Raw genomic sequence first — 27,930 nt, 5'->3', positions numbered from 1 at the left:
TTTCTGAATTTAATGTGTTTTTCTTTGAAAAACTTTTCTATAGTTCTTCAAAAATACCCCTTTACCCAATTTTATTTTATTTTGTTTTACTTTATTTTATTTTGTTTCACTTTATTTTATTTTGTTTTACTTTATTTTGTTTATTTTATTTTATTTTATTTTATTTTATTTTATTTTATTTTATTTTATTTTATTTTATTTTATTTTATTTTATTTTATTTTATTTTATTTTATTTTATTTTATTTTATTTTATTTTATTTTATTTTATTTTATTTTATTTTATTTTATTTTATTTTACTTTATTTTATTTTATTTTATTTTATTTTATTTTTTATTTTATTTTATTTTATTTTATTTTATTTTATTTTATTTTATTTTATTTTATTTTATTTTATTTTATTTTATTTTATTTTATTTTATTTTTATTTTATTTTATTTTATTTTATTTTATTTATTTTATTTTATTTTATTTTATTTTATTTTATTTATTTTATTTTATTTTATTTTATTTTATTTTATTTTATTTTATTTTATTTTATTTTATTTTATTTTATCTTATTTTATTTAAGTTTATTTGATTTTCCTACTTTTTTATTTTTTTTTTTATTATTTAAAAATTTGTATTCTATTGTTTCACAAAATTAAGGTAGAATATAAAAAAAATTATTTTTTATTTCCATGAGAAGTTTTCAACAGAATTCTCTTTATTGACATTTTGCATGTATAGCATGCTGCTAACCTTCAAACATTGCCACAACCTTACTAACCATTTAATGACATTTTTCCACAAATTTTCTTTGGAAAAATTATTGAAAAATTCAAGCAACAGAAGAAGGGGTAAGCCAAGCACGAAAAAATTGCCATACAGAAGCGTTGCAAAGTAAATAAGAACACAACCACTGGGAGATAGCAGCCGCAGAAAGCCAAGGACTGCCAAGCACTCAGCAGTTGTCACACAGCTACTTGTGGCAACAGCAATAAAGCGAGCAGTAGTGACTGTTATTGTTGCCATGCTGCTTCTGTTGTCCCTACTTGCTCTGTTGTTGGCTGGGGTTGACATCTCTTCTAACAATCTATGTTGGCACACAGGAAGATAGCATGGCAGCAAAGTAACAACAAGAAAAGAGAACGACCCTTGATTGTCAAAAAATAAGCCAAGTGCCAGAAAAAGCGAATCGAATTCGAAAATGCTAGAAAACATGCAATCAACAGCCTATTTCATTTCAAAAGGCTTGCTGCTCACCAACCACCACAGATCATTGCCAGGTTGATGATAGCGGTGGTAATGATGACGGTGGCGGTGGCGGCTGTGCATGATGTTGTTGCAGCAACATCAACAAACATCAGCAGGATATGGTGATGCGGCTACAACTGCTGCTATGGCTAATGATGCTAATGGCATTGCAGTAAACGTGCCTTGCGTAGAAATCTGTTTTGATGCTTCTTTTTCACTCGCTGTGTGTTTTCTGAGAAGTTTGTCAACCTATTTCTATCTTTTTGGTACTTTCTGTTGCAAATGTCGCTGTTGCTTTTGCTTCTACTGTGGCAGCCACTGCCACATGCTGTTCAGAGACTATTGGCACTACACAACAGCAACAGTAGTCCGTTTCTAGAGCTTTAACATCGACAATGTCACTCTTTTCCACAATCGGCATTGAAACAAAATGCCATAGCACTGAACAACATGCTGCTGCATTCTATTTTGGCAGAAAACCAGTGGTGCATTTTCTACAGCAACCATTCATTATGTCCTAGATATGAAAACTACTTGCAAGGATATTTTTTCTAAAAATGTATTACGAGATAAGAAAGGAGGGCATCGCAAAGATGTCGCATTTAGAACATTTAAGATTTTGAAAATTTTGCATACGCTTAATCCCATCAAAGCTCAAACATATACTACATAGACATATGAAATTTCTTCAAAATCGTTCAAAAAAATTGAGGGTCAGACATCATTGGGTTAAAAGTGCAGAGAATTCAATTTTGTATACCCTCCACCGTAGGATAGGGGGTTTATTTATTTTGTCATTCCGTTTGCAAAACATCCAAATATCAATTTCCTACCCTACAAAATATATATATTTCGGCTCGTCGTAAAATTCTAAGACGATTTAACGATGTCCCATTTTTTTATCCGATTTTACTGAAATTTGAAACAGTGAATAGCTAAAGACCTATCGACAACTGACGCAAATATGGTTCAGAACGGGCTATATTTAGATATAGCTACATATCTATATAGACCGATCTCCCGATAAAGGGTCTGAAGGCCATAAAAGCTTTATTTATTACCCGATTTCAACAACAGTGGGTTATTTTAAGCTTCCCGACATCTGACGTAAATATGGATTAGATTGGTCCATATTTAGATATAGCTGCCATATAGACCGATCTCCCGATAAAGGGTCTGAAGTCCAAAAGAGTTTTATTTTTTATCCGATTTTGCTGAAATTTGGAATAATGCGCAGTTTTAAGCCTTCCAACATTCGACTTAAATATGGTTCAGATCGGACTATATTTAGACCGATCTCCCGATAAGGGGTCTGAAGACCTTAAAAGCTTAATTATTACCCGATTTCGCGAGTTTTTCTGAGTCTCACGATATCCGACCTTAATATGGTTCAGATCGGTTTATAATTGAATATATCTGCCAAAAAGACCAATATTTTGTTTTACAAAATTGAATAGTTGCATATATATATATGAGTGGTCTACTCAATGTCCGTGCCGAATTTCGGCGCTTAAGCTATCCAATTTTCACTGGATTGTGACGAAATGGGGTTTACATATATATCCGAGGTGGTGGGTATCCAAAGTTCGATCCGGCCGAACTTAATGCCTTTTTACTTGTTTTAAATTAAGCAGAGGATTTCAAAGTAAGTACCGTGTACATAGGCCCACAGATATGTGTAGTTCGATATATAGAAGGGGGAAAATATGAAAACATGATAGGTATAAGTCCCTCAATCTTAAATATGGATATGACAAAAAGGGAAGGTCTACATATGTTTTAAGAATGACCTGTGAGTATGTGAATCTCTTTAGGGTAATTGGCTACACGATTATTCTGCGCAACCACGTGCGATATAGGGAGATTTTACCGAGTCCCCTATTGTGGATGTCACCACATTCCCACGTGTAGATGAATTTCAGACTGCCTTGGCCTGTAAGATTTCCCAGATCAGAAAAAAACCGCTTCGTCAAGGTAAGGACTTTGTGCTCTTACAGACTCGGACACGAGATCGCTCTTTCCATTCTCGTAAGCTTCAACATCATCACTATGGGAATTCTCATGGATTCCTCCATTAGAGTACCCAGAGATGTCTTGGCATGGCAAACACAGAGCTCATCTTTTCTAGGCGGCTGTCCGGTTGTTTAGTTGTTACCTTACCCCCAGCGATTGATGACAACCATATAGTGGCAGACGGCTAACTCCCAAGCAGTAGAGATGCTATGTCAGTAAGAAGACGAAGGCAAGCACACGCAAATGAAATGTGAACAAGCTAGAACCATCCCTTCTCCTATCCGAGATCGAAAGACATATGCAAAAATCCGAATTTGGCGAAAACGCCTTAATAACAGCAAATTTTATCATGTCCATAATTGCTAAGGGGTGCGATAAGACAATGCCTAGGATTAAGGAACCGAGATCAAACTGTTTGAATAACTCAATCGATGACGTGATTGCATCCGAAAAAGCCAAAAGTACACCAGAGCTAAACGCAGGAGCGCAGCAGAAGCAAAACATTCCCAATGTAAAAAGGAAAACAGGGAACTCGGGAGCACCATTACCTAAAGCAAGTAAGGGGAAGAACCAAGATGAGACCTTCAACAAGACCTCTGAGGACTTGGATATGAAATCGTAATGAAAATACTTGGAATGAAAAGCCCTAAAATGTTGTAACCACTCTATTCCCCAAACACGATCCAAAATTAAACGACATTGGACACACACACTCCCCCATTCACACTTGAAGAGCTCTAACTCGCTGCATGAAGCTGCCAAAGCGGAGACCGCCTGATGCCGACGGAGCCTGAATAGAAGTCATGATGATAATAGTAGAAAAGTGACCAGAAATGCTTCTGAACTTCTATAACAGATGTCTGTCAGGAGGAATTTTGCAGATTCAAGGGGAAAGATGATCCAGAATCGCCATCGACTTACAGGCCACTGTCTATGCTGGACACAGCTCTTCACACTAGAAGAGCTCTAACTCGCTGCATGTAGCTGCCAAAGCGGAGAACGCCTGATGCCGACGGATTCTGAATAGAAGTCATGATGATAATAGTAGAAAAGTGACCAGAAATGCTTCTGAACTTCTATAACAGATGTCTGTCAGGAGGAATTTTGCAGATTCAAGGGGAATCGCCATCGACTTACAGGCCACTGTCTATGCTGGACACAGCGGGCAAGCTGTTGGAGCGTTGAATAAAGCCTCGACTAGCGAGGGCAATCGCAACATGGCTTCCGCCCAGGGACTTCGACAATAGGGGCCCTAAGGGACATAGTTGAGGTTGTGGAATCAAGCTTACAGCTGAACTCTCGTAGCAGACCCATCATCCTATTAGCTACGCTGGACGTCACAAACGCCTTCAACAGCCGCAGGTGGGTGAACTTATTCCGGGTCATGAAGAAGGACTTTAAAGTGCCGGAGTATCTGATGAGGATCACGAGAAGACATCTGAGAGACCGGGGTATGTCGAGGTATAAATTAATGAAATTCAGAGGACGGCCGCTCTCAGAGTTACGTCATCCGAAACCGCAGTTGCCAGCATGGTGCCAATAGACCTTCAGACCTTGGAGCGGATGAAAATATATGACGCCAAACTAAATCCCAAAGCAGGAGTCAATATTGGAAGATATTCGACAAGACACGCTGAGCATTTGGCAGTCAAGATAATGACCGGCGAGGCCGATGGAGAAAAAAGGCGACGTTAACTTCTATGTAACGCAGGTAACATCTTCAAACAAATGCTTCCGAAAACACCTTCACAGAATTGGAAAATGGAGCTCACCATTTTGCCTTTTTTGCTGTCACCGTTGGAACGACAGCCGGGCGAGACTAGAAGAGCAGATCGGTGAAATAAGAGCGGAAAACCAAGCAACGAAGATGAACAACATAGTGGAATGCTGAAGAGCCGTGACAAGTTTGTCCAAGAGATACTCAGGTCAAAGGAAACAGACCTTGAAGTGACATCATGATATAGCGAAACCTATGGCATAAGTGCCACAGAGGCATTTTCCTCGAAGTAATGCGAGAGCGAGGCCGAGGTGGTTTACATATACTGAGAGATAAGGTGGGTTTTAAGCCTGTAAAGACCGAGCCCGGCATACGACAAGGCGTTAGATATGTCGCTTAGATGCGCTTTTCCCCATCTGTTGATAGTATACGGCAGTTTCTTCGATAAGATCAGACAATGTACATAGAAGTAGGTCTCCAATTGTGTTCCCTACTCATTTCGGAGGTATTCGTTAAGATCGAAGTCGTTAGTATCTGCCGTCCAATATTCACTGTTGGGAATGCGAATGCTCAAGATCCGCCATAAAGGTCTCCGTGACATATAATGTGAGACTTTTCCTATTTTTTCCCGAACATTTTTCGTATCCAAAATTGAGTTGCTGCCTAATATATAACTATACTTCACTAGTCTGTATATTCAGTTCGCGTACAATCCAGCTTACCACGCAGATCCAATGGATCTGTAATGGCAGCATAGGACAGTCGTAAATCCAGCACAGGACAGTCGTGAACCCTGCATACGACAGTCCTCATCGTCTGGAATTCTCAAAGACAAATGTTGTACCTCGAAGACAAATGCCACTGCCGGATATGTCAGTATTAGTCTTACGATTGTTATGTGCATCCAGTAAATCATCCTTGCGCCAACCCTTAGTCTCTACTGGCTTGATTTACGGCAGCAGGGTAATTTGTACTTCTCCTCATGGGCTTCTTCAAAATTGCCGGGACGATTCCGTCCGGTTCAGTCGATCTAAACGGCTGAAATGTTTGGAGCAATAGTGCAATAGTCAACTGAATCTCCATTAGAAGTTCTACTGTCTCTCAGTTAACCCAGGGCGAAAGGCTGAAAAGGGAGCTGATTCTGAGGGTCTGAAAATCTGTTTTCATCCGAATTTCTACGATGTTCCAGTTGACCCACAGTGAAAGTCCTATAACCCTTCCTCAGGAAACAACCTGATTTCTGAACAAAATTGATGGTAAATTTGCCAGGTCCAAAAACACGCACAAGTCGATTAACAAAATGTACGACATAATGTACGACAAATTCTAAGAAGTTCTGACCATAAATCTTAAACCAAAATCAAGGTTCCTGGTTTAAACCACAAACTCTTTTTTTCAATTTAGCTTACAACCACAAAATGTGAGCCGCTCTAGGGCCAAGTGACACAATCTCTTAATTGTATATACTGCCAGTTGCAAGCAATTAATGTTAAGATTAATCTGACAAGCTCAAATGGTTTGTCAAAATAACGCTTCCTTGCTGTACAGCCAGTTTCTACATCTGCTACTGCTAGTTATGATGGCATTTGATACCAGTTTATTCTTTACATAATTGGCTCTAAATCGGCTTAAATCACAATACGGAGACGCTGCAGTCGATGGTATTTCTCTGTACCCCATACTCTTAATACGGATACCCAATATATGCTTCACTCAAATATTATTATCTAGTGGAATGTGAACCATTCTGATTATCTCAAAGTTTGTTTATACGTTGTTTGTTAAACAAGTACGGTTAAGTAACTAGGGGGACCTACCCTTACCAAGAAATTGTTCATGTAGAGATTACTACACACTGAGTTCTATGGCAATGTATGACAATATCTTAATATACTCCCAATAGAGACCGATCTCCCGACTTAAGTCTTGAGCCCATAACAATAAAAAAAAAATATAAAGCTCGGCCGGGCCGAACTTTGGATACCCACCACCTTTCGTCATAATATGGTGAAAAATGCATCATTTACATCTAAATATGGTCCGATCTTCACCATATTCACGAAGGCCATGCAAAGATCTAACACAAATCGTTGAACCAAATTCATCAGTTAAAAAATTTATAGGCCTAAGAACTTAAATCGGGAGATCGGTAAACGCACGCAAAAAAAACGTTTTTGGAAATTTTTAACGACAAAAAAAATGCTTTTATCACGAAGTTTTACTTGTATTGTAACTGTGTAACGTTATGCTTCAATATATCAAAGGTAGTATTATTGAAAGTAACTAACGTTGGTTACGGTAAACCCTTTAGCAGCTGCCTTGTCAAGGGTGAAAAGACCTTCCTTTTGTTGTAAAACCAAAAAAATTTTTGATTGCTAAAGTTCTTCGATAGCCACAACCGATTATTCGTGTACCGGACCAATAATTATTCGTTTATGTCTCTCTTAATAGAGAGAAATGGTGAGTAGATGAGCGTATAGACCAGTGGTTGGCAAAAGTATGCACTCTATTGCACATTACTTTGTACGTACAAAGAAAATAATCCCAACCAGACATATAGGCGTGTAAATAATTGCAATTGTGTGCTCGTCATTGGTATAGACGCATTCTCACCCACAGCATTTTTCCTTTTTTTTTTTGAATGAGCGGATGATGAACTCGGAAAGTGTTAATTTTTAAAGTTTCGTTGCAAAAAGATAGTATGACAACGAAAAAAACATTAGAGCAAGAATTTCTATGTCAAAGTCATTGTTTGGTAGCATTTACGCGATAAAGAAATATCCATCACAATGTAGGTATTTAAATGTGCGAAAACAACAACATAACGAATTTATAGCATAACGAATACAGCATATCATACAACAAAGCCATAATGGAATTGTGCGAAAATGGAAGGCTTTTAATATAATTGTGTATCACAATATCAAAATAAATCCAAATGTACTCCGAAAGAGTTAGAATTTCCGACTGAGATCTGCTTATAATTCGTATAAATTTGAGTTATGTCTCAAGATTAAATTTAACTTGGCATCCTTTTCAACATGCACAATCCATTTTAAACGTTTGACGTTAAATTAATTTATAAATACAGAAAAACTAGTTGATACCCCGAATAAAGGGTGATTTTTAAAAGCTATAGGAAAGTTGTTCAAAAAAATACGCAAAATTTAAAAAAATGCATGAAATCTTTCTTTGAATCGATAGTACGGCCTATATAATTAAATGTTTGAAGATAATTTCATGCAAAATGGTCCATCCGCTTAGTTCAATTTTGGCATATTCTTTCCAACATTTCGGACGGTAACTAACGAATAAATGCTTCAATGTTGTCTTCCAATACGTCAATTGTAGCGGGCTTATCTGTATAGACATAAGCTTTGACATTGCTCCACAAAGAATAGTCTAAAGGCGTTAAATCGCACTAAGTGGCCAATTGACCGGTACCGTATAAAATGTTCACCCGAACTCGCCTCGCCTCAATAAGTCCATTGTGAAGTCAAGCTCTTGCATTTTGGGCAAAAAAAAAGTTGTATAACATCTCGCGATGGCGCTCACCATTCACAGTTACATTACGATTCGCATCGTCTTTGAAGAAGTACGGTCCAATGATGCCACCAGCACATAACCCGCACGAAACTGTGACTTTTTCTGGATGCGTTGGTAGCTCTTGCAATGCTTCTGGCTGATCTTCACTCCAAAATCGACGATTCTGCTTATTAACGTACCCATTGAGACAAAGATGCGCTTCGTCGATAGAATGGAAGAAGCGCGCGATGAACTTTGATGATAAAGTTCAATAATAGACCAAACTGAAGATGTTTGACAGTGAAACAATACACGAAACGTGCGTGAGCTGTTTAAACCAGTGTTGCCAAAACGTACATAGCTAAAAAATCAAGAATGAAAGGTTTTGTTAGGATAAAAAAGTTATATGTTATGTTATGACTCAAATTCTTCCAAGAATTTTATTTTTTCCGTAAACAAAGTTCAACGTTTTTCAGGAAATAAGTTTACTTGACGAAAATTTCCTTTATGTCAACAGAATTTTTTTTGCGTCTGTATATGACAGCTATATCCAAACGTAGAACGATCTGAACTAGATTGAACAACAATTTCGAAAAGCCTAAGACAGCCCACTGTGTCATATTTCAGCGAAATAAACGTGCTTTCATTTGTTCAAGAACTTAAATTGGGAGATCGGTTTATATGGCAGCTATATGCAAATATACCTCGATCTTGACCTTACTTTCGTCTCGAAGGGCTTAACAGAACTCATTGTGTCAAATTTTAGCGAAATCGGTTAATAAATTCACCTGTTATGTTCCGAAAATCTGCAGATCAGTACATATGGCAGATGCATCCCTATCTGAACCGATCTGGGTGTATTTAACAGGGATATCGGGGAGCTTAACACAACTTGTTATACCAAATTTCAGCGAAATCGGCCATTAAATACGCCTGTTATGGGCCCAAGACCTTAAATTGAGATTTCAGTCTATATGGCAGTTATATCGAAATAAAGACCGATCTTAAACATACTCGGTACAAATGTCGAGGGGCTTAGGGCAGGAGGACTTGACATTGTGGCAAGTGATAATAATGAGCATCATCACATATAGGGAAGTTCGGATATCAAGGAAATAAACCAACCGTTATTACCAGCAAAAGGCAGGATGTGCTAGACGTTACCTTTGTCTCAAAGTCTTTAAGCGCAAGAGGCGATAGGGTAGTGTTGGAAGACCACAGCTTCTCTGATCATCGTTATAACCGAACACTGATTTTGGTAATAAAATTCAATGATTTGCAAGCGTTGCTCGTTAGTAAGTCTATTCATGATGAAATGTCAAAGCATACTGAGCATCTTTCTCTTTGACACCATGTCTGAAATCCCACGTGATCTGTCAAATACTAATGCATGAAAATCCTAACCTCAAAAAATCACCCTTTATTAGATTCAGTCTTAAAGAAAATATTGCAGAAGTGGGCCCTCGGCTCAACAGACACACATTCTGTACAACTACTCCCTCTAGAACAAAAAAAGGAAATGGAAGCCGCGCAGGACATCGACGTTATGGTCAAACGGATCACAAAGGTCCTAAATGACTGGCTTATGTCAGGCAAAACAACGACAAACGATCTAATTCCCGATGTTCCAGGCAGTGTGGATTACAAATTGCCTGAGCAGCTTTTTTAAAAAAGTACTGTACCACTATTCCTGATAGAACCGATTTTAACCATAATATCCCGGTCAGAAGAATTTACAAAGACTTTACAAAGGATGGATTCGTACACCCCAAAGCCTATCTTTGGGGTGTACTCCGAAATACTTGGACTGGTCATACCGAGAAGATTTCCTTACCACTGCAGTGTGTATCAAGCGGAGATCCTTGCGATTAAAGAAGTGGTGGAATGGCTAAGATATAATGTCATAACGACGATTGGCATTGAATCTCTGGGGAATATATTTCTGAATTCAAATACCGCTGTCTGAGCAGTTTTGTGAACACTCCAAATTTATGTGGCCTAATCTAGACTTGAAGAGGTCTTTCGCTCTTCTGTCGCTGTGAGACGTCTCAGTCATTGTGTCCGTCATAACAGGTCACTGTCTGATTGGAAGGTTGTAAGTAGTGGTTGCATTCAGAAGCTGTGACGACGTCGTGGAAGAAGAGACTACGCAACATTTGCTTTATGTGTGTCCCGCCATTCAAATTCAACGGAATCGGATAATACCTGCGTCCTCTAGAGGCTCAAGAAGTCAGAGCGAGAGTTTGGTTTATGTGGCAGTCATATCTGGTTAAAGACCGATTCAGAGAATACTTGGTACGGTTGTTTGAGTTTACGTTGTAAAATTTACTTGCAAAACTTGGGCTAAGTTGGTTGGTACTTGCGCCTTCTAAAGGCTTAAGAAGTCTAATCTGAAGATCGATTTAGTTGGCAGCCATGTCAGGTTATTATTTGAATCATACTTGGCACTATTGTTGGAAGTCAAAACATAACACCTTATGCAAAATTTCAATCAAATCGGATAAGAATTGCACCCTCCTGAGGCTAAAGAAGTGAAAGAGATTGTAATGTATATGGGAGCTATATCAAAACGTTCACCAAATTGGCGCATTTACAAATCCGGCCGACCTACACTAACATAACCTAGCTTTACTCCTTTGAAAGTTAGCGTGCATTCGACCCATAGATGGACGGACATAGTAAATCAACTAGGAATTGCAAGAGATCAAGATTATATATACTTTGTTGGCTCCCAGATCAATATTTTGAGATCAAACTGTCCACCACCTTTCTACGGTGGAGGGTATAAAAATGAGTTCTCGACCACTAGTTGTTTGAGGGCCACCGTAGCGCAGAGCTTAGCATGTCCGCTTTTAACGCTGAAAGCCTGGGTTCGAAACCTGGCGAGACCATCAGAGCAAATTTTCAGCGGTGGTTTTCCCCTCCTTATGCTGGCAACATTTTTGAGGTACTATGCCATGTAAAACTTCTCTCCAAAGAGGTGTCGCACTGCGGCACGCCGTTCGGACTCGGCTATAAAAAGGAGGTCCCTTATCATCGAGCTTAAAACTTGAATCGGATGGCAAGGAAAAGTTTGCCCATGTTCCTTAGTGGAATGTTTGCTTTATATAGGGACTACAATTATTTACGAATATATATCTGGACGGTATTTGTTGTAGGTGTCGGAGGCTATAAGTTTACTCCACGTACCATATTTTAACCAATCGGTCCAAAATTAGGGAATTCAAGTCGAGGAAAGTGAGCTTTGTTCAAATTTGAGCCAATATAACCAGGCAGGATCAAACAATGATTTCGACCGACGGACGAACATGGGAAGATCGGTTTAAAATAGCATGCCCACTTAGATTGTCAAGACTTCATAAGGCCACAGAACGATATTTCGAAGAGTAACAAATGGGTATACCACTTATCCTATAGTGGTGGTGGGTATACAAACTAAGGCGGTGTTAAAGTTAAGAAAATTTGTTCTTTCAATATCAGCCCCAACAACAAATTTCCTTCCCTTCGTTGTTCCCCTTTTAGATTCGTTTTTTTTTCGACCTTTTAGCCCAAGTTAATTAAAAGCTTTGGTCATTTTATTACTTAACTTTTTGTCATTTAATATTATCACCTTGCCCTGTCAGAGCTGTCAGGACAAACAACGGCAGACAAAGAAATCTATCTGTCAGATTTTTCAGGCGGTGCAACTAAAGTTTAATTAGTGTCTTAAACCTTTACATAGACTGCAGCCTTAAGGTGCTGGGAAGAGAGACAGGCATATGGGCAGAAAGCTAGCGACCCCAAACCACCATGAAAGGATGAAGAATGTTGAATGAAGACTATAACGAAAATCCTTTTTTAATAATGCGCCCATAAGCTTTATTTGTTAAAGTATTAAATCTCCACTTACATGATAATGTAATGTCCGCCTGTCGTGACTCTTGTGAGTGAGTGAGTCAGTGAGTAAGGGGCCAAAATGTGTGGGGCTGTGGGTATGCGCTGTAGCAAAAACTCCTTAAATGGGCCGAGTGTGTGTGTGTGTGTGTGTGTGCGTGTGTAAAAGTCTACATTTTAAGACTTATGGGCATAGATAACTAGATTAACGCATCTACTCATTTGCTTGGCAGAGACTAAAAATTCAAACTCTCGTATTCAAGACTTTGGCTTGGTTTCCATGCCATGCCATGCGATGCCATATTGGCCAAGCAACTCTTGAACCAAAGAGATGTTAACAATTTGACAGTTACTTTGGACGAGACGAGATTACAATGTTATCGGCGACTTTATAATACAACGAACACAAAACTACAACAACAACCTCAAGCTACAGCCATAGAACCCAAGTCAGAAAGGAAAAAAAAAATTTAAAAAAAAGTTCTACATTTTTTTATCATTTATTTTTTTTAAATAAAACGAATAATAGCCAGCATGCCAGCCAAGCTGCCTGCTCTATCTCGGCTGTTAAAATTCTGAGCGTCTCTGCCTAGCAAAGTTTTGGCATTTTGCCTGCCACCACCATCACCGCCAAAGTCCAGCGCCTTATGGGCTTACATAGTTTTCGTTTTCATTTCAGTTTTTTTTTTTTTTCATTTTGTTGTAGGTCTTTTTATTCTGAATTTTTATACTGCCTTGGCAAGACATTCGCGTGGCGATAAATAAATGCAAAAAGTTAAAAGTTAATTGGTTTTTGTCAATCTCAGTACAATGTCTGTATGTACAGCGCAGGTCTTGCAGATTTTTGCCACATAAATTGCCATATGCTGTTGTTATTCTTAGGCTGGAGGTTTTGAAAAATCGCAAAGAAAAAACAACCCAAAAAATAAGGGAACAACCGCCACTATGCTAAAGGAGACGAACTTCAGCCTTAAAATCCTCATGACAAATCCTTGCCTAGCTATTTGCCTATAAAACCTATTTTGTTAAGGTGTTATAGTCATATGCGCAGTCAGGGATTCCAATGGAAGAGAAATGAAGCTCTGTAAGGAGCACATCCGATGCAAGACAACTGGAGGTCATAGGATAGTGTGGGCCAGACCAGAAGGAATAGACACAACACCATGGCAGGAGTCCCTTGAAAATACCCTGTCATTACTGGAAGGGATGAAGAGGAGAGTCTGAGACTACCTCGAGCATAGTCATCGATTTATTGAAAGACGACAACCCTTCCCATATAAAAGCACCACCATGGAATGTTTTGCGGACTTGGCTGTTAAAATAGACACAAATACCATTAGCATATGCCATCTTAGCCAAAGGGCCTAAACCAAACCAAACAAATTTTCTGTTTGGCCAGAGTTTTAAATTCTATGCTGAGCCTTTTTTTAACATGTCGCTTACCTTGCCAGCATATCGACGATGACCATGCACGTATTCCAGACATTTTGCAGAAAACCTTTAAAGATTTATAACAGTTTAATTAGTCAAAATGTCCAAAACATTGACAGCCCTGAATTGAGTCCAGGCTATGGGGCAGATAACATTTCCCATAAATAACAAATAAATCGTAGATTACAATCTTTGTGTCCCCTGAGAGGCTGAAAAGGCATAAAGAGATAAATTAGAATCGAGGTGTAGTGTCAAGGAGCATCAAAGTGTTAAGAGGAAATAAAACAGAAAATTTGTACGATTTTGAAGCATAAGGAGTTTTTAACAAAACTCATTTGGGGAACTACTGTTTATACAACGATGCCGACAAGTTGGGCGCCAATGGTTGAGCAACAAAAACAAACAAATATTATTTTGTTCCCCTAGGCAATACTAACAAACAAGTTATTTATAAGCCAAATAGGATGAATACCGTAGAATGATGAATGAAAAGGAGTAAAAAGGTGAATATGTATAGAAATTTTGTATTGGAAATTTAACACGTAAAAAAAAGTTCAGCAGGACCGAATTATCATGGATCATTTGTCAAGTTCTTTGCCCGTTATCCGGATAATGGATAACAACTGTTATGCTATTGGAGCTATAACAGGTTATGAACCAAATCCGGCCATAATTGGCTTGGATGTTGGAAACCATAGAAGATGCCATTGTGCAAAATTTCGAACAAATCGGATAAAAATCGGCTTGTTGTGCGCTCTAAAAACTATAAAGTAACCTCTAAAAAGAAAATTTTAAGTTAGGAATTCCGTGCAACTACAAAAATTCTTAATTGTTTTCAATACCACTCCCCTAGGTTGGTTCATGTCTGATATTGTGTCCCCACCTAAGTACCGGTATCTGTTGGACGCGAAAGCCGGGCAATGACAAAGGAAATGCTCCAACGTCTCATCATCTTCCCCGCATGCCCTACATATGCTATCACTTTGCGCACCGATTTTGCATAAGTGAGCTCGTCGTCCTATGTGTCCCGTTATGATACCAATAGCTATACTGACCACCTTCTTGCTTCCTTTCAGTAATAGACTCGTCTTTACACGATCTGGATTCCCCCATAAGATTTTCGCCATCCTACCGACCGTTTCGCTGGTCCACAATGTTGCATACGCATTCGTCGCCCACTCCCTTTACTCGGTCTGCGTCGACCCGAAAGGATTCGGGTTAACCAAATTTATTGACGGCAGTAAAGGGCAGCCAAATCGTCTGCCCTTTCATTTCCCCTTACTCCGTTATGGCTCGGCACCCAAACGATGCGGATTTTGTCATCCTCAGAGAAGGCGTTAATCTCCTTCTTACACTGCAAGACTGTTCGCGTTAGCACAAACATACTGTCGATTTAGCCCTGTCCGTCCGTCTGTCTGTCGAAATTTACACAAATACTTGCAATTAGTGTAGGTGGATCGGGGATCTCGACTTCTTAAGCCTCTAAAGGGCGCAATTCATATCCGATTTGGCTATGAGGTGTATTGTTATGACTTTCAACAACTGTGCTAAGAATGGCCGAAATCGGTTCATAACCTGGTGTAGCTGCCATATAAACCGATCATCAGATTTGACATCTTCAGTTTGACTTTTACAGTTTTTCTATGACTTTCAACAGCCGTGTCAAATTTGGTTCAAATAGTTCCGTAATCCGATAAAGCTCCGTTACAATCCTATCGTCCGATTTGGTTTCTTGAACCTCGAGAGGGTGCAATTATTATCCAATTTGGATGAAACTTTGCCCATAGAGTTTTGTTTCGGCTTTCAAAATACTTGCTAAGTATGATCTTAATCAGTTCATAACTTTATATAGCTCCCATATAAATCGATCATCCGATTTGGTTTCTTGTGCCTCTTGAAAGCGCAAATAATATACGATTGGGCTGAAAGTTTGGACGTGGTGTCTTCTTATGACCTCTAACCACCATGACAACTACAACGGTCCATAACTTGAAAGAGCTCTTAAAAATTTGACAAAGTCATTTAAAGAACCTATCGCATGCGATCCACGAAGAGGGTATATAAGATTCGGCACGGCCGAACTTAGCTCATTACACCCTACACCACCAATGTGGTACAGGGTATTGTAAGTTTGTGCATTTGTTTGCATCGTTAAGGAGACGAGATAGACCCATTGATAAGTATACCGATCGGCTTAGAATCACTTCCTGATTCGATTTAGCTATGTCCGTCTGTCTGTCCATGTATTCTTGTAATCAAGGTACAGGTCGCATCTGTTGTCCGACTGTCACAACATTTTGCACAAGTCACTTTTTAGGTTCAAGGACGAACGCCATTGATTATGAAAAAAATCGGCTATATAAGCCACAATTTTAGTCCGATCTTTAAAAAAATATGCAGGAAATGTTTGATTTAATAGTTCAACATGTGTACAAAATTTCATAAAAATCGGTGCAGATTTAGTTATAGCTCCCATATATATCTTTTATCCGATATGGCCCATTAATGCTGTAGAACCACAATTTTGGTCCAATCTTTACAAAATTCTCCACGAGATGTTTTACTTGACGTCCCAATACATATGCAGAATTTCATAAAAATCGGTTTGGATTTAGATATAAAGGGTGATTTTTTTGAGGTTAGGATTTTCATGCATTAGTATTTGACAGATCACGTGGGATTTCAGACATGGTGTCAAAGAGAAAGATGCTCAGTATGCTTTGACATTTCATCATGAATAGACTTACTAACGAGCAACGCTTGCAAATCATTGAATTTTATTACCAAAATCAGTGTTCGGTTCGAAATGTGTTCAAATTTTGACAAATTTTGTTCAGCGATGAGGCTCATTTCTGGTTGAATGGCTACGTAAATAAGCAAAATTGCCGCATTTGGAGTGAAGAGCAACCAGAAGCCGTTCAAGAACTGCCCATGCATCCCGAAAAATGCACTGTTTGGTGTGGTTTGTACGCTGGTGGAATCATTGGACCGTATTTTTTCAAAGATGCTGTTGGACGCAACGTTACGGTGAATGAACACATTTCGAACCGAACACTGATTTTGGTAATAAAATTCAATGATTTGCAAGCGTTGCTCGTTAGTAAGTCTATTCATGATTAAATGTCAAAGCATACTGAGCATCTTTCTCTTTGACACCATGTCTGAAATCCCACGTGATCTGTCAAATACTAATGCATGAAAATCCTAACCTCAAAAAAATCACCCTTTAGCTCCCATATATATCTTTCATCCGATATGGCCTTTGTAGGCTATAAGAGCCACAATTTTGGTCCGATCCTTACAAAACTTTGCATGAGATGTGTTGTTTGACGTCGCAATACATGTGGAAATTTCATAAAAATCGGTCCACATTTATATATAGTTTCCATATATATCTTCCATCCGATATGCCCTCTTAAGGCTATATGTTGGCGACATTTGCGAGGTACAATGCCATGCATGGTCATTTCCCCAATGAGATGTCGCACTGCGGGACGCCGTTCGAACTAGGCTATAAAAAAATGTCCCTTATCATTGAGTTTAAACTTGACTCGGAAAGCACTCATTGATGTATGAGAGGCTTGCCCCAGCTCGATTCCTGGTGTTTTTAAAAATTAGGGTAATGAGAAGTGCTTTTTAGGGGTGGGATATTTCTTTATTCCCAAAGGAAATGACGTTTAGTTTAGGAAGTGCTTTAGGGCGTACCCCAAAACACTTGGCTCCAAAATTGGATATCACATTCGTTTTTTTCTCTGAAATACCTTTCATTTGAGTCCAATATTGTCATAATGGGTCAAATAACCCATTTAACGTATCTTTTGGAGGAAAAGCGCCACCTAGACTTGAACGCAAATTTAAATGTCATACTCGTAGTCTGGGTACTTGGACCCAAATTTTAATACCATATTCGTTTTCTGATCTCCAGTACCTTTTATTTGATTCCCTTATTGTGCCCATCGGACCACTTTCGGATATGGGTACATGATATGATTTTCGGATATGATATGATTTTGTATGCCAGATTCGAAATCTTCTCCCGAATACCTTTCATTTGAGGCCCATATTGAAATTAACGTCCAGTATGTCTGTTTGGGGGAGTTTTGGGGTTGGGGCGGCCCGATGGGTACTTAGACCCAAATTTTTATACATTCTACTCTCCAATACCTATGTTGTCCCGATCTAGCCAAGTTTGATTTTGGGTTGTGTTTTGGACATAAGAGGGAGGGTCCGTCCCCCTTCTGTTACCGAAAAATTATATAGCCCATGTTTCCTTCCAGACCAACCCACAGAATATGCGAAAATTTTGAGAAAATCGGTTCTGCCGTTTTTCAGTCTATACAGAACAAACAAACCGAGACCCATATATCCGTGACTGGCTAATGCGCCCATTTTGGTCGTTTTTTTGGGGACGGTATGGTCCCCTATATTTCGACATTAATTTGTATGCCAGATTCGTTATCTACTCCCGCATACTTTTCATTTGTTACCCATATTGTCCTTATCGGTCCACTTTTGATTTTGGGTGGTGTTTTCGGGGTAACGGTTGAGAGCCCGCCCCTTCCGTTATCAATAAATTATAAAGCCTATTCCTACTTCCTGACCATATTCGTAATCCACTCCCGAATACCTTTCATTGGAGTCCCATATTGTCATGATCGTCAAATAAACCTATTTCAAGGGGTTTTGGGGGCTGGGGCGGCCCCCAAGATACTTGGACCCAACTTTTATTATAATTCGTTCTCTACTCTTGAATACCTTTCTTTTGAATCCCATATTGTCCCAATCGGTTCGACTTTTTGGCTCTCTTTTTTCGCTCTCTTTTTCTTTGTTCGGGTTTGGTTGGCTATTCAAATAATTTCTATTTCCCAATAGATGGCGCTGAATTTGTTGTTGGTGATGCTCGCTGTTTATTCCCATCATATTGTCTATTTTTAAATTCAATCGAATTTCCAGTTTTGTCGGCCTATCTAATGTCAGAAAAAAATTTGACCACTGGATAATCTTTCAATAATAGTTATCCATTTAAGAATTCAGTACAAAAACTTAAGGACAGACCACTAAGAAATTTTGCACAAATACTATTAATGTGCGTGAGTTGGGATAGTAAATGGTTCATATTGGTGTATGCTTCGATATAGCTGCCATATAAACCGATCTTGGATCTTGACCTCTTAAGCCCCTAAATGCCGCAATTCTTATCCGATTTGTCTCAAATGTTGTATAAGATATTTTGTTATGACTTCCAACATCTGTGCCAAGTGCTCCCATTAAAATCGATCTCCTAATTTGACTCTTTGAGCCTCTAGAGAGCGCAATTCATATGCGATTTGGCAAAACATTATTTCAACGATTTCTCCTGCGACCTTCCACATACGTGTCAAATAGGGTCTTAATGGGTCCTTAACCTCATATAGCTCCCATATGAACCGATTGTAATTCTTGAGCCACTATAGGGCTCAATTCCTATTCAATTTTGGTTGACATTTTGCACAATTACTTTTACTCCAACAGCATAACCATGCATGGTCCGAATCGGTTGATAACTTGAAATAACTCCAATAGCTCTGCATTTTTTATCCTATAAAGAAATATCTTGCCTATAAAGAAATATCGGGCAAAAAAATGACAAATGAGATACATGCCCTCTACCATGGATATGTAAGATTCGGCCCGGCCGAACTTTTCACGGTTTTACTTGTTGTCACTCGATTCGTTCGCCAAGTCATTGAAAACAGCTATTTTCCCTTTAAAAAATCAGCTGTTTTCAATGACTTGGCGAACGAATCGAATGACAAAACGAAAAAAAAATGTGTGCTTATCGGCACGCCACTTGGGCTCGACTATAAAAAGGAGGCTTCTTATCTTTGAGCTAAATTTTCAATCAAAAAACAAGTAAAAGCGTGCTAAGTTCGGCCGGGCCGAATCTTATATACCCTCCACCATGGATCGCATTTGTCGAGTTCTTTTCCCGGCATCTCTCCTTAGGCAAAAAAAGGATATAAGAAAAGATTTGCTCTGCTATTAGAGCGATATCAAGATATGGTCCGGTTTGGACCACAATTAAATTATATGTTGGAGACGTGTGTAAAATGTCAGCCAATTCGAATAAGAATTGCGCCCTTTGTGGGCTCAAGAAGTAAAATAGAGAGATCGATTTATATGGGAGCTGTATCGGGCTATATACCGATTCAGACCATAATAAACACGTATGTTAGTGGTCATGAGAGAATCCGTCGTACAAAATTTCAGGCAAATCGGATAATAATTGCGACCTCTAGAGCCTCAAGAAGTCAAGATCCCAGATCGGTTTACATGGGAGCTATATCAGGTTATGAACCGATTTGAACCATATTTGGCACAGTTGTTGGATATCATAACAAAATACTACGTGCCAAAATTCATTCAAATTGGATAAGAATTGCACCCTCTAGAGGCTCAAGAAGTCAAGACCCAAGATCGGTTTATATGACAGCTATATAAGGTTATGGACCGATTTGAACCATACTTAGCACAGTTGTTGAATATCGTAACAAAACACGTGGTGCAAAATTTCATTTCAATCGGATAAGAATTGCGCGCTCTAGAGGCTCAAGAAGTCAAAACCCCAGATCGGTGTGTATGGCAACTATATCAGGATATGGACCGATTTGAACCATACTTGGCACAGTTGTTGGATATCGTAACAAAACATGTCGTGCAAAATTTCATCCCAATCGGTTAAGAATTGCGCACTCTAGAGGCTCAAGAAGTCAAGACCCAAGATCGGTTTATATGGCAGCTATATCAGGTTATAGACCGATTTGAACCATACTTGGCACAGTTGTTGGATGTCATAACAAAACACGTCGTGCAAAATTTCATCCCAATCGGATAAGAGTTGCGCACTCTAGAGGCTCTAGAAGTCAAGACCCAAGATCGGTTTATATGGCAGCTATATCAAAACATGGACCGATATGGCCCATTTACAATACCAACCGACCTACACTAATAAAAAGTATTTGTGCAAAATTTCAAGCGGCTAGCTTTACTCCTTCGGAAGTTAGCGTGCTTTCGACAGACAGACGGACGGACGGACGGACGGACGGACGGACGGACGGACGGACGGACGGACGGACGGACGGACGGACGGACGGACGGACGGACGGACGGACGGACGGACGGACGGACAGACGGACGGACGGACGGACGGACGGACGGACGGACGGACGGACGGACAGACGGACGGACATGGCTAGATCGGCATAAAATTTCACGACGATCAAGAATATATATACTTTATGGGGTCTCAGACGAATATTTCGAGTAGTTACAATCAGAATGACGAAATTAGTATACCCCCCATCTTATGGTGGAGGGTATAAAAATTAGTATACCCCCCATCTTATGGTGGAGGGTATAATAATACAGCAATCAATCGCAACGAAATTCCTATATAAAGATAAATGCTGCATGATCAGTTTTTTTCCACTCTGCCCTCTCTCTGTTCGTGGTGGCGTTTCCATTCAGTTGATCCATTTGCAAACAGATGACGCTTTTCTAAATGTTATCGCTGCCATCTATAAGAGAAAGGTTTAGACTTTAATACCCAAAATGCTTCTAAAATAACTTAAAAGTTCTCCGTTCCATGTCGCCCTAGATCCTTGCGCAAACACATATAAACGACTGAGAATTTGACATTTCTCCCATCTGTTAGAGCTTTTTTGCTACTCGCTTGGAGCGGCTTAGCGCCTATAACATTGATCGTCATGTGGTAGTTGTCTATAACCGACTATATGGCTACTTGTTGAATAGTCATAATTTAGCCTTTTTAAATCAAATCAAATTGCCATATTAAACGATTCTCAGTGGTAAAGAACTAATGTGCCGGTCTTTATATAAGGTGCGGTGGCGACAATTCTTAGTAATTAAACCGTGTAAAACTTTCAATCCTGAAAGTATCGCCCAGCAGCACGTTGTTTGGATTTGTCTGGGAAAAGAAGGCTCTTTGTCGATGAGCTAAAAATGGCGGCCACCATGACGTTAAGGTTTGCAACTGCTCCTATCCCACTGAACGTCATAACTTTGGAGGTATGGTGGCAGTGTCCTATTAGGTCGTTATAACTGTTCAACTGTTTTGGAGTGAGGTGGTCCCCTAGATGAATGAGCAGAATAAAGATTTCATATTCGCAGTCCACAAACTTATACAGTGAATTGAACCCCATATTGTCATAATTGGTGTATACAGCCGTTTGGTGGGGGCGTAGGAGAATTGTGCGCCTCACTCCGACTGCCACTTGAGCACAAATTTTAATAACGCACTCCACTTAAAAATATCTATGACTTGATCCCCCGATTGTTTTAATAGGCCAAATAAACTATTGGAGGCGACTTTAGGAAGTAAAGCTCCACCTAGATTCTTGGACACAAAGTGTAATGTCATATTCGTAATCTGCTATCAAATACTAAACGTATTTGAGGCGCATCTAGCTATGATCGAATTGTATTCTCATTTGGGGGTGGGGCGATCCCCAATTACATGGACTCCATTTTGTATGTTATATTCGTAGTCTAGTCCCGAATACATTTCATTTGATTCCGATAATAGTATTTACGTTCAATATATTTGTTTGGGGGAGTTTTTGGGGATGGATGACCCCTCGCATACTTGATCCAAATTTTTAATATCATATTCGTATTGTACTCCCCAATACATTTCATTTGATACCCATATTGTCCCTATCGGTCCACTTTTGATTTTAAGAGGTGTTTTTGGGGTAACGGGGGAGGGTCCGCCCCCTTCCAATATCAACAAACTAAAAAGCTTTTTCCTCCTTCCTGACCATTTTCGTAATCTACTCCCGAATACCTTTCATTCGAGTCCCATATTGTCAATATCGCCCCATAAACCTATTTTAGGGGAATTTGGGGTCGGGGCGGCCCCCAGTTACTTGAATCCAATTTTTAATATGAAGTTCGTAGTCTTCTCCTGAATATCTTTCATTTGAATCCCATATTGTCCCGATCAGTTCACTTTTATTTTGGGGTCGTACTTTTAGGGTAAGGGGGAGGGTCCGCCCCGCTACCGATATCAATAAATTATATAGCCTATTGTTCCTTCCGGATCATTCCCCACAATCTGTAAAAATTTAAAAAAAAATCGGTTCAGGCGTTTTTGAGTTTATACGGAACAAACAAATTTACAAACCCACAAACAAACAAACATACAAACAAACACAAATTCATTTTTATATAAATATATAGAAGCAGATGGCTATATTCATATTTGAATATAGCTCCCCTATAAACCGATCTCCCGATTTGGGGTGAGTCAATTGGTAAGGATCAGAAACATTCATCAGGCGGTTCTCGTTATCGTAATCTACCAAAAATTATAAGTAGTTATGCCCGACAATCATGGATCTAAGTTCAAAATCGGGTTTCCCGGTTTTAACGATGAACTTTTCATAATTTAGACCCACCTTAATTTAGATATAACTCGACATACGTTTATTCTTTACCCACTTGTCTCTGGTTTCTGGATCTGTAATGTATGTGCCCCTAAATTACCCTTCTACTGGAATACTCCATCGAACCAAAACTGGCCTCTGAGGGGGCGCCTCCTTCAATTAACCCATGCATACCAATTGTCAAGCAAACATTTTAAGCCTCGCAGGCCCCCCTAGTTGTTTCTATTTAAGCCATAGTTTTACATTTTGATAATCTACTGATGTAAAAGCTCCTTAACATTTAACTGCTTTAACTTTTCATGCCAATGCCAATAACTTGGCATGTCAGCATAATGGCTTAAACGTGTACGAAATACCACATTAAAACTTTTAGTTCAAGATTTTCCATTTTAGATCTTCCATAAATCTCTTTTAAGAACTTTCAAACATTTCAAATGAAAATGGCAGTGGAAATTTGATAAAGTGGTGAAAATCCTGGCAGACAATCAAATCAAAAAAAAAAAAAAAGAAAAATTAACTCAAATGCTTTAAAAAGTGCCAACTAGTCTTAATTTCAACGATTAGGTGTGTAAGCAAGCAAACACCGAACGTCCAGCCGCAGCAACTAAGGAGATAAATGTTGCATGTCTCATAAATAATGTTGCATATCATTACTGTCAGTGAAGGCATCGTTTGGTAGACCTCTACTTCATTTTGTTTTATTTTTTTCTTTAGCTCAAATGTTAGTGCAACAATGTTGCCAAAGATTCCTATATACCTTTGCGTGTCTATTTTTCTTAATAGTTTGCCTATATCATGATCCACGGGTCAATGGTTAGAGAATGAAGATGACGATGCCAATGCGAATGGGCAGGAGGTGGTTAGTAGGCAAAACAAAAATGCTACTTAAATTTCATGAGCAGCTAAATCGTTGACTAAGTCAAGTTCAATCTGGAGTCTCTATGGATAGATAGTTACTAATGGAGTTTTCACGTATGTCATGATGACTTTTGGCAATGAGGTTGTCGTGAAGTAACAAAACTCATCTTGCAAGAAATACTCTTCTTGCATTTTTAATTTTTCTTTTTTGACTATTAAGCAATCAAAAGAAGAAAAGTTGCATAATTTTCAATGAATTTTGTTTAATATTTATGAAGTTTTTTTCAACAGTATCAAACTGTTGCTGCCACATAAGCAATGGGGGTACTGATGGATTGCCGGGGGGTTCTTCTTATGGTGAAGGTAGAATACAAACATTCTAAGTCATAGTTGGGCAACAGCACGCAACCGCATATAAATAACTATGCTCGTGGGCATAGTTAAACCGAACAGTAGCACACGTACAGTATAAGCAACTTCGTGTGGCTTCGTTCGGTAGACGCATTGTTGTTCCTTACACAGCTTCTTTGATGGGATACTCATGGGCGAATTTGCTAAATGAAATAAACTCTAATAAAATAAGATAAAATTAAAAAAATTAAATAAAATAAAGTAAAACAAAACAAAATAAAATAAAATAAAATAAAGTAAAACAAAACAAAATAAAATAAAATAAAATAAAATAAAACAAGTAAGAGCGTGCTAAGTTCGGTCGGGCCAAATCTTATATACCCTCCACCCTGGATCGCATTAGTCTAGTTCTATGCGCGGTATCTCGTTTTAGGCAAACAAAGAATAATGAATAAGAACTGTTATGCTATTGGAGCTATTGGGTTGCCCAAAATGTAATTGCGGATTTTTTAAAAGAAAGTAAATGCATTTTTAATAAAACTTAGAATGAGCTTTAATCAAATATACTTTTTTTACACTTTTTTTTCTAAAGCAAGTTAAAAGTAACAGCTGATAACTGACAGAAGAAAGAATGCAATTACAGAGTCACAAGCTGTGAAAAAATTTGTCAACGCCGACTATATGAAAAATCCGCAATTACTTTTTGGGCAACCCAATATATCAAGTTATAGTCCGGTTCCGACCATAAATGAATGCTGAACATTGTAGAAGTCATTGTATATTATTTCACTTCATTCGGATAAGAATTGCGCCTTGCAGGGGCTTAAGAAACAAAATCGGGAGATCGGTTTATAGGGGAGCAGTATCAAGCTATTGATCGATTCAGACCATATTAGACACGTATATTGAAGGTCATGAGAGAAGCCGTCGTACAAATTTTCTGCCAAATCGAATGAGAATTGGACCCTCTAGAAGCTCAAAAATCAAGATCCCAGATCGGTTTATCTGGCAGCTATATCAGGTTATATACCGATTGGCGCCATACTTGGCACAGTTATTGAAAGTCATAACAAAATACCTCATGCAAAATTTGAGAATGAGAATTGCGAGCTCTATTGGCTGAAGAAGTCAAGATCCAAGATCGGTTTATGTGACAGCTATACCAGATTATGAACCAAATTCAATCATACTTAACACAGTTGTTGGAAGTGCCACCAAAACACTACTAGTAAAATTTCAAATCGGACGAGAATTGCGCCCTCTAGAGGCTCAAAAAGTCAAGACCCAAGATCGGTTTATATGGCAGCTACAACAAAACATTTACCGACTTGGCCCATTTACAAGCCTAACCGACCTACACTAATAAAAAGTATTTGTGCAAAATTTCAAGCGGCTAGTTTTACTCCTTCGAAACTTTGCGTGCTTTCGACAGACGGACGGACATGGCCAGATCGACTTATAATGATATGACGATCAAGAATATATATACTTTATGGGGTCTCAGACGCATATTTCGAGGTGTTACAAACAGAATGACGGAATTATTATACCCCCTATCCTATGGTGTAGGGTATAATAAATGGGAAACGGATTGTTCGATTTGATGAAATAAATATGGGCCTATCTAAACCATAGTTGGCACGACTTTTGTAAGTCGTAACAAAACTTCAGCTGAATCGGAGGCTAATTGCGCCTTCTAGAGGCTCAAAAACCAAATCTGAAAATCGGCTAATATATATCCGGTTATTAACCGAGTTCCACAGTTTTTGTTTAACCTCTTGTATAGACATGAGGTTTAACATAGCCTCACAAAAAATAGTCGATAGAAATAGGTTAATTGACTGGTCCCCAACTTGAAATATAGTGTTCACCGAACTCGCCTCTCAATAAGTCCATGGTTACTCGTGATGTGCGGAATGTGGCACCGTCTTGTTGAAACCACATGTCAAGTTCTTGCATTTTGGGTAAAAAAAGTTGAATATAATCCCATGATAGCGCTCACCATTCTCACTTACGTTACGGTTCGCATCATCTTTGAAGAGGTACGGTTCAATGATGCCACCAGCCCATGAACCGCACCAAACTGTGACTTTTTCTAGATGCATTGGTAACTCTTACAATGCTTCTGGCTGATCTTTACTCCAAAATCGATAATTCTGCTTATTTACGCATCCATTGAGCCAAAAATGAGCTTCGATGATGGATGGAAGAAGCGTGCGATGAACTTTCTTAACAGAGCACGCATTTTGACGTAAGACGATTCATGGCTAAAGTATAGACCAAACTGAAGATGTTTGACAATGAAACAAAACGCGAAACATGCGTGAGCTGTTTAAACTAGTGTTGCCAAAAATAATAGCTAAAAAATCACCCTTTATATACATAGTTTGGTTTGAAATCAATATTTCGCAGTGTTACAAACGGAATGACAAAATAGGTATACCTCCATCATATGGTATAGGTGTAAAATATTATAAAATAAAATTAAATTTAAATTCAGCTTTGCTGTCGATCACTAGAACGGTGATAGCCCACTGTCTAATTGGAAAACATGATGATAGACTAAAGGTGGCGAGTTAACTTTACTGCAGAAGCTGTGAGGACGTCGAGGAAACAGTGGAATTTAGTATTCCTGTTGCGGTGATGTTGCAAAGTGCCCAAGTGAATCTAACAACAAACCGACACCAAAATCTATCCTAACCATCTCGTTGGGCGCCACAGTGCCTATAAATGTCATGATTGACATTTACTTGGTCTTCATGTGAAAAGAAACCATATATTCCTATCTATTCAAGAATAGGTTATTAAAATTTCCAACCAATGACAAAAACATTTCCAAAGTAACCCAAGTTGGGCGCCACTACTGCCAACACTTAAGCAAAACATTCAAAATATTAAATAACAATTACATCATTACAACTTCCCTGAAAGCTCAAAATATCTCATTTTCCCAGTGTCTTAAATGCTCTTTGGCCATATTTAGCATTTAATTATATTTCCAATATATTCCCAAGGAAACATTTCGTATGCCAGACCTTATCACTTCCGGATGATGCAACTCAATGACATTAAAAGACAAACCAACAAATAAACCATCCTCTTTATGGCAGTGCGCAGAAATAGCCATTAAACCGATTATATGCAAATAATGATTAGGCCTTAATACAAATGTGTAAAATCTTGCAGAAACTCCAAAACGCAAAGAAATAAAAAAGCGAAGAAAACCACAAGGCACCAAACCCACAAAAAAAACACCATTATCCCATCGATAAAGCAACTGCCAAAGTCTATAACGTAATATTACCAAAAACAGAACTTTTATTTTGGGACAAAACCCAAAAATGGCATGTGGCGGCGGCAACAGCAGCAGCGGCAGCAATGACGACAACGGCAACAATTCATGTTCAAACGAGCGAGGAATATTCCTTTGGCGGCTCCAAAGGCTTTGATATCCGTTTAGGGCCCTTTTCGGTCAAACCAC

The 27,930-nt window shown here is 38.7% G+C and overlaps 1 protein-coding gene across 2 annotated transcripts in view; it reads right to left on the bottom strand.

The window, feature by feature from the left end:
* LOC106090085 (uncharacterized) overlaps window positions 1–27,930 on the bottom strand; it is a 503,676-nt gene that overhangs the window by 244,607 nt on the left and 231,139 nt on the right. The window lies entirely within an intron of this gene.

Source organism: Stomoxys calcitrans, chromosome 1 (genome assembly GCF_963082655.1).
Source record: "Stomoxys calcitrans chromosome 1, idStoCalc2.1, whole genome shotgun sequence".
In the NCBI taxonomy this organism is placed as follows: Eukaryota; Metazoa; Arthropoda; class Insecta; order Diptera; family Muscidae; genus Stomoxys; species Stomoxys calcitrans.
This window is presented reverse-complemented; position numbering and strand designations above follow the sequence as displayed.